The 13,698-nt window shown below is 38.1% G+C and overlaps 1 pseudogene; it reads right to left on the reverse strand.

The window, feature by feature from the left end:
* LOC122205612 overlaps positions 1-9,423 on the reverse strand; it is an 88,431-nt pseudogene extending 79,008 nt beyond the window's left edge.
* Between the last annotated feature and the right edge of the window lie 4,275 nt (positions 9,424-13,698).

Raw genomic sequence — 13,698 nt, forward strand, 5'->3', positions numbered from 1 at the left:
TAAAATTATTTTTAATTGTTTATTTCATGGTTTTTATATTTATTGCAATCAAATGTATCTCACTTTGTGGAATAAGCACATTCCACATGGCTCACTTTTAAAGTGCCTCTTTCCCCTGACATTCATATAAAACCAGTTCCAAGACAAAAGAAAATCACCTTTAATGATGCAGAGATCTTTTTTTAATCATACATTTAAAGGAGAATTTTTTAGGAAATAATAATAATACACACATGAAGACTAAAGTTTCTTTTGTTTGACAGAATCACTTTGAGAGTTAAATGGAAAACAGCAATTATAGCTTAAGAACAGAACATCCTAGACTAAAAATTCATTCAGCTTTTATCAAATCTCCTTGCCATCATTTGACAAAAGAATAACAGGAAACTCTCCTTGGGTGCTCAGACCTTGTTTCCTAGCAATTGATAGAGGCTGCAGGCACTCAGGAATAAGCAATTGAGCTAAGACTGAGGAGAGTAGAGACTGAAATTCCAAATACACAGGAAGTGGATCCATACACAATTATTGAAAAGTGGACCACCCTCTTATTATCTGTTAGCCAATATCAAGTTAGGCTTTGGACATAATACAATAATTCCTTTAATCAACCAGAATCCACATATATCTATAAAGGTTGAGAAGGGGGGCAGAACAGGTAAGAACAAAATAACTGTCTAGTAAAAGGAGGCCAAAACATAATGTTGTGTGTCAGGTTGTAGAGTGTCCCAGAGTTCAGCACCTGACCCAAAGACACCAGTTATGGTATGTGTGTGTGTATGTGTGTGTGTGCATGTGGGCATGTATGTACATACACAAACATGCACACACAAATAACAAAGCAGTAACAACATCATGGCTTTGCTAGGGGTTGTTATAGACTAAATCAGAAGAAAAGATAAGGAAAAAGAATACAGATCTGAAGATTCAGCTTATTTGCAATTACATAAAAGCAAAGTAAATTCACCAAACTTTATGTTTATTTCTATGACAGTGGATGGTTTATCTTTGCACTTTTCTGTATTTTCCTAATTTCCATGGTGAGCATGCATCTTTGACTTCCATATATAATGAGGAAATGTTTTGTTTTTAAAAAGAAAGAAAAGATTTGAGATCAAGGAAAAGCATGCAAAGGGAAATTCTCCTGGGAAGACTAATAAAAGGAAGACTCAGTCAAGAAGGTAGAAATGAAGGTAGAAGAGAAAACATTAAAATCCACCTGAGAGGCTGCATGTAAAGTGAGGTCAGGGTTGGGCTTAAAGGCAGCTCTAGGAATGACACAAAGGAGAGACTGTAAAAGTGATGGACTACTTAGTAAGGTTCTATAGCTGTAATTTACCCCCTTGTGTACCCCCAAATTGCCTCACACTGTAATAAAATAGACTCTGGAGCTAAATTACCAAATGAATGTGCAACTCAAGACCCACTTTGGAAGAGGACATAGAGGAGTAGAAAGGAAAGAACAGCTGTTTCAAAAGGTGCCATCTAGAGGGGACATCCCTCAATGCCAATGGGGAACAGGCCATCATCTCAGGAGCAGACTGGTGGGTACGCAGAACAGTATCTCTTAACCCTCAGAGACGTAGCAGGAAACAATGGCATCCCAAAGGCAGACCCAGGTGAGAGGTATGAAAGACTATAGAGTGCTCAGTGTGAAAGGTGTCATCCAAGCCTTCTTTCCCATCATCCAGGATTTGACAACCTGACAGTGAATTTCTAAGGAATGTACATTAAGTACATGATAAGAGGGAAATAGTTCATGTATGTTGGTTCCCAACCTTTCTCTTCCTCTGATGCTTAAGAGAATTCTGTCTTGACCCTTCTCACCTCACCTTCCAGTCCTGCTTGGCTAAATAAGCTCTTTTCGGGGCACCTGGGTGGCTCAGTCAGTTAAGCGTCCAACTTCAGCTCGGGTCATGATCTCGCGGTCCGTGAGTTGAGCCCCGCATCGGGCTCTGTGCTGACAGCTCAGGGCCCAGAGCCTGTTTCAGATTCTGTCTGTTTCAGATTCTCTCTGACCCTCCCCCATTCATGCTCTGTCTTTGTCTGTCTCAAATATAAATAAACGTTAAAAAAAATTATAAATAAATAAATAAATAAATAAATAAGCTCTTTTGGACCTTGTAATGCAGAGGAAAGGTGCTGGTGAGGATGCAGAAGGGCAAGAACTGGTGGGGTGGGTGCAGGGCTGTTGGTGGGAGGGTGAGGTAAAGGAGATAGGGGAGCTGCTTCAGAATAAGGGAAATGGATGGAAGAGAAAAGGAGATGTTAAAGATATATTACTATGGTCTCCTTATCTCCCCTTTCAGAGTTCAAGAAAGTCAAGAGAAGGGCTGAGACCTTTGGAAATTATTTTTAAATGATGGACTTTATTATTTTAACCACAATAGTGTTCTGAGACTGTCCCAGGAGAGTGCAGGCTTTAAAAAGATTACATGTTGATGAGGCACACCTCATTCCCATAGGGACCTTGGAGCTCAGGGGTGAAGCTAACTAGAGTCCAATAAAACCACAGCAAAAATTTACTTCCTAATGTTCTTGTTGTGTTGGCTAAAATAAGGGTCTATAGCCCTTACTGTTTCCCCCCCGGGTTTGTTGTTTTGTTTTTTTTTTCCTAACAGAATTGTTCCTGAAGCTTCTAACTCTGTAAGCTGCTCAAATTCCTCTGACAGTACAGAAGGTATAAAAGCTCATCATGTTGGAAGTGACAGGGTAAAAAAAATGATAATATCTTCCATAAGCTTGAGTTGCACAGAAATGTCTACTCTGGGTATGTTTTAAAGGATGAACAACCAAATCTGAAATATTCGTTGTATCTAGAGCATGATGCTTGACAATTTCATACTTTGGTGCTCTCTAATGAAAGGAAGACTCCCTTTAATGAAATCAACTGTATTTAGCATAAGTAGAAATAATGGGCCATTCTGTGTACATCAAGATGGTGATACTAGTCTTATATGCACAGTCATAGGCATATACACAAGATGCACACTAGGACCTGCTGGAGGTCATGAGAACTTAATGGTAAACCCTGAGCCTTGGTAAATACTAAAGAACTAAATGGTAACAAATGACCTCTGTGACATGGTGCAGAAATATTCACTGCCATGGTACAATCTAGGACAAAGGAAGAATGGGTGTGTATGCTACCACCCCACCTCCAGTGACCAGGGCAGACATCATTAATTAATCGATACAGTCTTTCCTGCTGAACCAGACATGATCCCAGAAAACTTTTCATTGTAGCTCTCCAGGAGTCACTCTCAATGGATTGGAGCTGACGCATGAGATGAAATCTATTTGCCATTCCTAGTCTCTGGGATGGTTAGGGCCAAAATGTCAATGTGGGCATGAGTGTGCAAAGATCCCACCCCAGCGGCACACAAAGGTATTGGAGTTGACAGTGCAGAGATAAAGAGACAGCGGAACTGTCTTTATGCAAAGGGCAACAGGAGGCAGAAAAGGCTCCCCTGTTTATAATCCCCAAACCTCTCCTATTTCACCTCTTGGTTTTAGGTACTGAGGGCTACTATTTGAACAAAGTTATTTTCAGAAAAGAGCAATTTTTGAGTTGTTGTCTTTTATAAACAGCTTGGCTCAAATTAATTTTTCACATCAACAAATCAGACACCCAGAAAGACTGTGAAGGATTAGGGTTCAAGATGGATTAGGTATGAATTGGCAAATGATTAGCAATTAGCTAAAGAAGGTGCAAAGGGGTAGGTACAAAACACTACTTCCCACCCACAGCTCTCAGGAGGTCAGCCCTATAGCCAGTAAACTGAGCATCAGATCCTCAAATAAGAAACAAAATCCCATAGTAAATAAGCAGGGGGAAACATTGGATTAGGGCTTTATCTTCAATAAATGAAATTAAAATTTAAGAAAATAAGTTTGTTTTATCTTACTTTTTAATTAGGTTCTAATTGGCACACTATATACTAAGTCTGAAGAACTCAAATATTTGAGTTTGAACAACTAAAATATTTATATTAGGAGACATAACTTTTCCAACAAAAAGAGTATAATAACATTATATAATTTCCTTCACTTCATGATCAACTTTTGTAGTAAGATTATAAAGAGGATAACTTCTCAGAATACTTAAGGACATATTAATTTACCAATATCAACACCTACCTTTGCTATTCATATCATTTGCTTTGAACATCTATAACCTCATACGTCATAACCCTTACTAGTTTTCTCTTCAGTTGTTAACTTATCTGACTTTCCCAAACTTCATTTGTATGTGATCTGAGCAATGTTCCAACATCATTTTCTTTAACCTCATGAAATCCTTAAATGTTGCAAAAGTGACAATTTCACTTCACAATCTATTTACATTGAGTTTGCATTTTCACCGTCAAAGTTTACAATATTCATCAGTAAAAATGACTGGGAAAATATGTTGTAAGGTGAGAAGAGTCAGGCTGGTATTAAGCAAGATAGATGCATGAGAGGGGACAAATTTGACAATATTTCATGTGATAATAAATGTTGCTTCCCCACGAAATCTTGTAATTGTTATGACTGGACTCCCGACCACCCAGCTATTCTGGATGTGTATGTAATTATGCCACCTTCCTCCCTGGGCCACAGATGATTGGATCAGAGATGGACATCTGACCCAACTAAACCAATCATCTCTTTCCTGGGAATCTGGGATTGAGACTCAGTTATATGTATAGAACAGTGATCTCTCAACTTTTTTTGATTGCATATCTCTAATAGTAAAAATATTTAACTACACTTTCCATAAATAATTTTTTATTTATAAATTACATTCACAATTATATTTATAAATTATATGAATTTAACATTTTAATCTTTCAAACATTTTATATGAGTTTAAATATTTTAATATTTTAAATTTATGATTAATTTTAAAATCTTTTCATTTAAAAAATTTTTTTTCATGTTTACTTATATTTGAGAGACAGACAGAGCATGAACAGGGGAGGGGCAGAGAGAGAGGGAGACACAGAATCCAAAGCAGGCTCCAGGCTCTGAGCTATTGTCAGCACTGAGCCTGATGTGGGGCTCAAACTCAAGAGCTGTGAGATCATGACCTGAGCCAAAGTCGTTCGCTTAACCGACTGAACCACCCAGGCGCCCCTTTTTGTTCTTTATTAAAAATTATTAATAAAATATTTAAAATTTTTGAATGATATTCATTTATTATTCATTGTTTTAAGAAACTTCAATTCTATGACACAAAAATTCATGTTGGATCCTATGTTCACATATAATACTTGGTTTTAATGGCTGCATAGCTGAAAACCTAACTCTTATGACAACAGATCCCAATGGATAAAAAGACACTTTCTACATTACGATTTTTCAGGGTGCCTGGGTGGCTCTTGGTTAAGCAACTGATTTCATGTCAGGTCATGATCTTGTGGTTTGTGGGTTCAAGCCCTGCGTTGGGCTCTGTGCTGACAGCTCAGAGCCTGGAGCCTGCTTCAGATTCTGTGTCTCCTTCCCTCTCTGCCCCTCCCCCGCCCACACTCTGTGTCTCTCTCCTTCAAAAATAAATTAAACATTAACATTTAATATAATTCAATTAACATTTAAAAAGAAGTGTTTGGCTTTCACTTTTAAAAAAAAAAATGTGATTTTTTTAATCCCAACCACCAATTATGCAAAGGCTTTTGTTGAAATTAGGCTCATAAATTCCCAGCATCTCTGATGTCAATTAGTTCTTACAAACTAATCAAACCCACTGACTTTCTCTTCTGGAAACTTTTATACCAGTTAGAAAATTTTGAAGTACAGAACTGTCAAGGTTTTTGTGGTTGAGACACATTGTTTTCAACAACAAAATCATATAATGATAGAAACATTTCCAAACACCCATTTTCAAGATGTTTCTCCATAGCAAGAGGTCTTTTGAAAAGCAGATATTTTCTCTCTCGTTGATAAAATATCACCTTTGCCTTGAAGAAGGAGAATAAACTTTTATTTTAAATAGCTGCTAGTGTCACAGAAAAGGCCGGTGAATTTAGAATCATTATTGAAAAATAAAAATGTGTTATACATCTTTAAAAAGGACCATTCTTTTGTCACAAGATGACCAGAAAACATCTTTTCTCATGGCCATGTACTTTCTTTTTACAAAGTTTGGGATGATTCTACTATTGAAGTCCTTGTTTGTATCAATTAACCACTTAAATGACCTCCTGGGGCACTTTGTACCCTTCTGGCTTCAATTCTTTCCTACACAAAATTGAATATGAATAGCAGAGAATGGATTTCACATGTGCAGCTAATACTCTAGTCTTACCTCAGAATTATTTTTCATTCTAATGAAAGCCACTGCTCCATTAGTGGTTACACATAGGTATAAAACATTATATTTTATTGAAGAATTCATTTCCCATGTGACTGTGGCTGACAGTTTCATGTCCTGTGCAGTGTGTTCAAACACAGATGCCTCATACCTTGGATGTTCAGTTTCACTGGGTTATTTTGCCAGCAGTAGACAGCATGTGTGAATATTTGTCCATCATCAGGAATCCAGAGGCCATATATCTAACCTTTCCCCTTCACCAAAAGAAAGAAGCTGTTTTATTAACAATAGATACAGGCAAGAAAGCATCAATTATAATGACAAGAAAGTACAAGAAAAAGTAAGTGAGAAAAAAGATGATCATTGGTGGGATTATTTAACCCCTTTCTCCTGATCACAGCTACTCTGCAGAAAATGCAGAGCATAATCACTTTGAAGAGCCCTGAATATGGGTTATTTTAGCTCCCTAGTCAGGATCTAATGCACCTGAATGAAATGCACTTTTTTTTTTTAAATCCCTTTTCTGAGTCCTTTGTTCTCAAGGAATATCACAGTAATGAGCTGGATACCCAAAGTACAGTTATTATTTCTAAATGCTCCAATGACTCGGCCTACATATGCCCTCAAAATATTTGAGTCACTGGAGGAAATTAAGAAAACCTACCAGAGGATTAGAAGGGATTTCCAAAGAAATCATATTTTCACCTCAAATCAAAAACTCTTAGTCTGCCTTGACTACAAGCCTTGGCTCTTATTCTCACCATATGTGCAATATTTTGGATGTTTCTCACTGATATAAAGAACTGAAATTTAATTTCAAAAGGCTGAATAGACATGACATTTACCAAATTAAAAGAAAGCACAATCTCCATCCATACACTCTTCATACAAATACCTTTCAGTCTTAAAATTTAACAAAGCTCCTCTGATCGCACATGGAATTTACACCTGAACCTAGTGTGACATCTCTAGTGGGTGGATCTTTCCTTGCCATTGGTAAGTGAGTGGAGTCTTTGGTAAAGTTTATCAATCTTATGTATGTATTTATTAGCAGTATTGCTTTCTGTTCTTTAGGGTACGGTGCCTAGACATCTTTACTTCTCAAGCCTGTTTGGAGGTGAGAGTATTCGATTCAGCAGACATGTGCTGAGCTCCTGCTTTGTACAAAGACTCAGTCTCAGTTTTGTGAGGGTTTCAAAAATGAAGAGGTCCCTACCTATAAGAACTTCCTCAGGGAAGATGAGATACATTCATTTTTTTTTTTTTAATGCTGGGAAAGTCAACAATATAAGAGTAACTAAGTGTTAAAAGGGCTCAGTTCCAAAATTCTAAACTATTAAATTGTAATAATTAATTAGCTGAATAATCCAGGCTAAAAGCTAAATCTTCTCTTCTCCTTAGATCAAAACTAAAGTTTCTATAGGTTTAAAGTACAGAAGTAAAATATATAAGGAGGCAGAAGAGACAAATGGGATAAGTATACTGAAGCATAACTGGGTTTTTAACCCCTGAATAAATATGATCTAACTCTGTGCTTGCCAGTGTAAAAAGGCACAAAGTAGAGAAGGGGCTGGATTTTTTAATGACAGGATCTCATGGATAGCACTGAGTCTGAATCATCAGGATCCACTGTCTAGTTATGGATCAGTCAAATGCAGATACTGGACCCAAGATGAGTGAACTCTCAGTGACAAGGTAATACCAAATGGACTGGACCAGTTCCTAAACCCAGAAAGCTAATCCCTCATTCTTCATTCAAACCATGATTTATTCTGAAACAAATTTTAAGCTACTTAGAAATATGCAAACATGTTACAAGAGAAGATAAATCCAAAATAAAAACATAACGCAGGGGCACCTGGGTGGCTCAGTTGGTTAACCATCCAACTTTGGCTCTGGTCATGATCTCATGGTTTGTGAGTTTGAGCCCTGCATCGGGCTCTGTGCTAACAGCTCGGAGCCTGGAGCCTGCTTCAAATTCTGTGTCTCCTCCTCTCTCTGCCCCTCCCATGCTCATGCTCTCTCTCTGTCTCTCAATAATAAATAAACATTTAAAAAAATTTTTTAAACAAAACAAAACATAAGGCAAAGAGCAAATAAAACTAAGAAAGCAAGATGGCATTGGGAGTGAAGTCAGCCCACAGAGTAGATCAAGAGTCCCTGTGTTCTTTCTTGAGTAGCCTCTTCATTGCTGGAATAAAGAGGCAAACCCAGTTAGTTACATGATGCACTGCCACCATCCTGGTTATTAAGAAAATAAAGAAGCCAAACAATGATCAGAAGATTATCCAGAGAGTGCCTGGGTGGCTCAGTGGGTTAAGCATCTAACTCCTGATTTCAGCTCAGGTCATGATCTCACAGTAGTGAGACTGAACCCCGTGTTGGACTCTGTGCTGACAGTGGGAAGCCTGCTTGGGATTCTCTATCTCCATCTCTCTCTCTGCCCCTCCCCTGCTCTTGTGCTTTCTCTCTCTCTCTCAAAATAAATAAATAAACATTTTTTCTTAAAGTGTGGAGTAATTAAATCATGCTTTCTTTATCAGTTTGCAAGATCCACTCTGAGAAAATCAAAGGTCAGTTACAAGATCAGTTTAGGGCCCAACAAAAAGGATCTGAGAGCTCATGGCACCACATCATGAGCCTAGATTCAGAAACACAAAGTCATGACTCTACGAACTCCTTTGTAACATGATTAATGACATGATTCAGACTGTATAAGGTAAAACGAGTAATACCAGTGCTAATTCCACCCCAAGCATCACATTTCAGTGCTTTTTAAATTTGGTTTTGTTCATTTATGTTAGTTTATGTTTCAGATGAAAAGTTTCTAGAAAACAGGTTACAGGGCAGTTATAGGCTGAACTGTGACCCCCTAATTCATATGTTGAAATCCTAATCCCCAGCACCTCAGAATGTGAATGTATTTGGATATAGGACCTTTTAAAGATGTACTTAAGGAAAAATGAAGACATATGGGTGGGCCCTAATCCAAATATGACTGATGTTCTTATAAGAAGAGATTAGGACACGAACATGCATGGAGGAGTTTCATGTGAAAACACCAGAAAAAGATGGCCATCTGCAAGCCAAGGAGAGAGGTTTCAGAATAAAACTAACCTAGCTGACATGTTGATCTTGAACTTCTAGCTTCTAGAACTGTGAAGAAATAAATTTCTGTTGTTCAAGCCATCCAGTCTGTGGTATTTGTTATGACAGCCCTAGAAAATGAATACAAGAGCTATTTAAATTTCTCTGAATAGGGTCAAGTCTCAAGACTATATGTAAAATAGGTGCCTTTAGTGGGGCAGGCAGAAACGCAACAGATGGACAGGACTTTGGGGTTTTTTTCCCTTTTAGTTGTAGGTATGGCATTTAAAAATCAGGAATCGAATCGGGCATGGTCAGAGAGGACAACAGATTTATTATCTTTTATTTTACATATTAAGATTTCTCAATGTTCTCAGAAGTAAGTCTATGGTGGGAGGTGAGAGGCAGGAAGGACTTCTGGGCCACTTTGATACCATTGGGGGTTTAGGAGAGATTATGTTGAGAAATTACTTTGGAGAGAGATTTGGAAATGATCAACATCTACTACTGTCTCGTCTAAAAGCAGTGATTTTAAATAACACAGTCCATTGCTATACCTTGGTCTTAACAATGTTCAGGGAAAAATAAGGTTGTAATAATAGAATGCTCCATATGTATCTGTTTTTGCCCCTACCCACTATTGCAGGACTTCTTACCCTGCCGTTGGTCTCTTACCCCTCCTCTTTGTTTCAAGTGATTCCCAGGGAGAGATTCTTCCATGAACACAGGCTTCTCATGATCTCTATCACTGTCTATGTAATTGTCTATTATTTATAACATTTTAAAGACCTGTTTAGGGGCCCCTGGGTGGCTCAGGTCATGATCTCACAGCTTGTGAGTTTGAACCCTGTGTTGGGCTCTGAGCTGTCACAGCACAGCTGTGCTGACAGCTCAGAGCCTGGATCCTGCTTCAGATTCTGTGTCTCCCTCTCTCTGTGTCCCTCCTCTGCTCGCGCTCTGTCTCTCTGTCTCTCAAAAAATCAATAAACATTAAAAATGAAATTGAAAAAAAAGACCTGTTTATTATGTTTCATAAGTTTTAAGGTAGTTTGGATGTCTAAATTTTATATATATTTCATAATAAGAATAATATAATCACAATAAAAGAAAATTTGAAAAGAGATAAAAGAAAAAAAAAATCACCCATAGTTTCATCATTCTAAGGTAATTGCTAGCATTTGATTAATTTTCCTTTCAACTTTTTTACTCCATGCATAAGAACTTTTCACCAAAAGTTGTAATTTTAATATATACACAACCTTCTATACTCCTTAAAAAAATAAACTTAATATTGTATCATAAGCCTTTGTCAATGGTGCAACAGAATTTTCTTAAACATCATTTTAATGATATATAATATAGCATAGAGCTGACACAATAGTTTACTTATCAGTTTCCCAATTCCCAATTAGGTTATTTCAAATTCTTTAAAAATAAAGAACTATAAACAACATGGATGTCTTTGACAATGGATATGTTTGAACATATTTCTTTTCTTCCTATTTTGCATTTCTCCCTTGGAACACATTCCCATTGTCTGAATTACTGTGTGAAGGGGCAGGCTAATTTTTGTGCAGATGCTTAGAGAATACCCTACTGTTGGCGATAGGATCTGCTATAGAGAATTTGTATAGAGGCCACTATTCTCATTTTAACCTATGCAAAGATCCGCAGTGGCTTGGGAATATTACCATTGCCTTTTGGGGGAATCATCTATCTAGTTCATAGATAATACATTTTGCTTGATAAGTTTGCAGGATCAGTCTGGTGAAATTCAAGATAAAGATGGGATCAGAGTACGTCTAAGACTCACACGAAGGGTTGATAGAAGTCTACTTCATATCCTCATGGACACTTCGTGTATCAGTGAATGAGACAGTGAGCTCAGGAAAGCAGGCCTCAGAGAAGCAGCTCTGTTGCATTAGTCAGGGAGGAGACCGTGGGACTCGGTAACTGTGTCACTGGCTGTGGGTCTTGCTTGGGGCACAATATATCAAGTTTTCACCCACCTGGGCCTCGATTTCATGAACTGTGAGAGCATGACCTGAGTCAAAATCAAAAGTCAGATGCTTAACCAACTGAGCCACTCAAGTGTCCCCATGAACACTTCTAGATACTGTGTCCACGTTGCCTTCTCTGCTAGGAGCTCTTGGAAACAAAGACAAGACTACCCAGTGGAGTTGGTCCGTACCTTCAAACAGCCCTTTAGGCTGTTTTAGAAATAATAGCAGAAGTGAAAAGGCTACCCTCACTACATACACACTTAAGTGTCTACTGGATTCACAGTTATCATAGATGAGACAAAATGATAAGAAAAATCGCCCAAACTTTCAATAAGTAGCAGGACTTGACAGCCTGACCACAAGTATATCTCCAGAAGAAATTTCCATTAGCCTTTACGCTTTTCCCCTTGAGAGAACAAGTTATAACACCTTCTTGGAAGTCTCATAGCCTTTCCTTTTTAAATACTAATCCTTTATTCTGACTGCAAAAGTTTTTCACTAATGATAGCTATCACATCTAAGCGAACATTTAAAATATGGACTTAAAAAAAAAAGATATTTTTGCCTGCAAACCACTCATTTTCAAAACCATCATCAGAAAGATGTCTGAATTGGTCACTGCTAGGAAGATCCACCTTAACAATCTCAAAGCAAGTTTTCTTCCCCTCCTGCCAATCCAGCAGCATGTCTCCCTTTCCAATCTCAAAAAACTAATTTTCAGAAATAAATTCATGTGTAAATCAAAGTATGCCTGTAGCTTGTCATTTCAACAAATAAAGTGACAAACATTTGTTAGATGCTTTCTATGTGCCTAGCCATGTTCTAAGTGCTCAGAGGCACAAAAGAACCACAAGGAATCTCTGGTTCCATTGAAAACTTATTCTGTCACATTGAAAATGCCTCAAAGTTTCCAAAGAGAAAAAAGAGACAGAACCTCTTCAGGAAACTTTTTTTCCATTGTGAGCCTTTGAACCTCATGTTAAATACTAAAGAAGAGTTTTTGAAATGTAGATTCTTTTTTTTTTTTTTGCATTTATTTTTATTTTATTTTTTTAATATATGAAATTTATTGTCAAATTGGTTTCCGTACAACACCCAGTGCTCATCCCAAACGATGCCCTCTTCAATGCCCATCACCTACCCTCCCTTCCCTCCCACCCCCATCAACCCTCAGTTTGTTCTCAGTTTTTCAGCGTCTCTTGTGCTTTGGCTCTCTCCCACTCTAACCGCCCCCCCTTTTTTTTTCCTTCCCCTCCCCCATGGGTTTCTGTTAAGTTTCTCAGGATCCACATAAGAGTGAAAACATATGGGATCTGTCTTTCTCTGTATGGCTTATTTCACTTAGCATAACACTCTCCAGTTCCATCCACGTTGCTACAAAGGGCCATATTTCATTCTTTCTCATTGCCACGTAGTACTCCATTGTGTATATAAACCACAATTTCTTTATCCATTCATCAGTTGATGGACATTTAGGCTGTTTCCACAATTTGGCTATTGTTGAGAGTGCTGCTATAAACATTGGGGTACAAGTGCCCCTATGCATCAGTACTCCTGTACCCCTTGGGTAAATTCCTAGCAGTGCTACTGCTGGGTCATAGAGTAGGTCTATTTTTCATTTTTTGAGGAACCTCCACACTGTTTTCCAGAGTGGCTACACCAATTTTCATTCCCACCAACAGTGCAAGAGGGTTCCCATTTCTCCACATCCTCTCTAGCATCTATAGTCTCCTGATTTGTTCATTTTGGCCACTCTGACTGGTATGAGGTGATATCTGAGTGTGATTTTGATTTGTATTTCCCTGATGAGGAGCGATGTTGAGCATCTTTTCATGTGCCTGTTGGCCATCTGGATGTCTTCTTTAGAGAAGTGTCTATTCATGTTTTCTGCCCACTTCTTCACTGGATTATTTGTTTTTTGGGTGTGGAGTTTGGTGAGCTCTTTATAGATTTTGGATACTAGCCCTTTGTCCGATATGTCATGAAATGTAGATTCTTAAAGGGGAAAATAAAAGGTTGGCCTGAAGTTTGAAAGAGAGGTTGTCACAGCCACCATGAGGCATTCTTCAGGGAAAACAGTGCTTTCAGTGTTTATGAGTTATTCATTAGAGAGGCAGGGTCGAGCTGGCTGACACTGTGGGTGCTAAGGCAAAACTTTCATCCTGGCTGCAAGGTAAGAGCTATAAAGCCAGGTAAGGGCTGCCATGCATTTCTGGAGGGCAATTCTAAATCTCAAAAATGTAGAGAAACAGACAGGGAATAGGAGACATCAGAGACAGAGAAGGCTTTGCTGTTTTGTCCACAAAAGGAAATGGCATG

The sequence above is a fragment of the Panthera leo genome, chromosome D4 (genome assembly GCF_018350215.1).
Source record: "Panthera leo isolate Ple1 chromosome D4, P.leo_Ple1_pat1.1, whole genome shotgun sequence".
Lineage (NCBI taxonomy): Eukaryota > Metazoa > Chordata > Mammalia > Carnivora > Felidae > Panthera > Panthera leo.